Source organism: Sminthopsis crassicaudata, chromosome 1, assembly GCF_048593235.1.
Source record: "Sminthopsis crassicaudata isolate SCR6 chromosome 1, ASM4859323v1, whole genome shotgun sequence".
In the NCBI taxonomy this organism is placed as follows: Eukaryota; Metazoa; Chordata; class Mammalia; order Dasyuromorphia; family Dasyuridae; genus Sminthopsis; species Sminthopsis crassicaudata.
The window spans coordinates 699,961,716-699,962,423 of NC_133617.1; positions in this window are offsets into that span (position 1 = coordinate 699,961,716).

A 708-nucleotide genomic window follows, 5' to 3' on the forward strand; every position below is an offset into this window, starting at 1 on the left:
CCAGGCGACTATTTATCTTGTGGTTCCTGAAAAGTAAAACATCTAGATGGTTGTTTTTATACAGATCATACCAAAGCAAAAAACATTTGAAATAGAGGAAAATTGGAGCCTACAATTGCATATTTCTGCTCTATCTTGTGTTTAGGCACTGGGCTTTAATAACTGCACACGCACATGCATGCACATCACGGCTGTATTTTCACTGAGAGAACATCGTGTGCTGTTTCTTTTTCTGCTAGCAGACTGCAAACTGCATCAAGAGTTGTCGAGGAAGAGAGCATCACTCCTTGCTTTAGCAAGTTGCATCATTTGGGGCTGGGTGGTATTGATTTATGCCCAGTTAGTTTGCACATCTGCTATGTGTATCCAATCGTATACTATTGGGCATGGTATTGAGTCACATATTATTTTTAGGGATATACTATAAAAAGGAATTTTTGTTACCAATTGGTTATAGTATGAAATGGTCCCTCTTTTCATCATTGCTTTTCATAGTCCTGGCAGTAGGTGGTGCAAGTTCCCTTTCTCTGCCCTGCTCTTGGTCTGGCCCCTCTTTTCAGGGCCAGCCTAGCTGAGGCAGGAGCTCCTTCTGCTACGGGTGTCTCATTTTAAACAGGTGGCTTTGCTGTCTTGGGGGTTGGGCAGCACTTCTGTTGTTTGACAGTCTCTAGGCCAGTGGTCCTCAAACTTTTTAAACAGGGGGTCAAT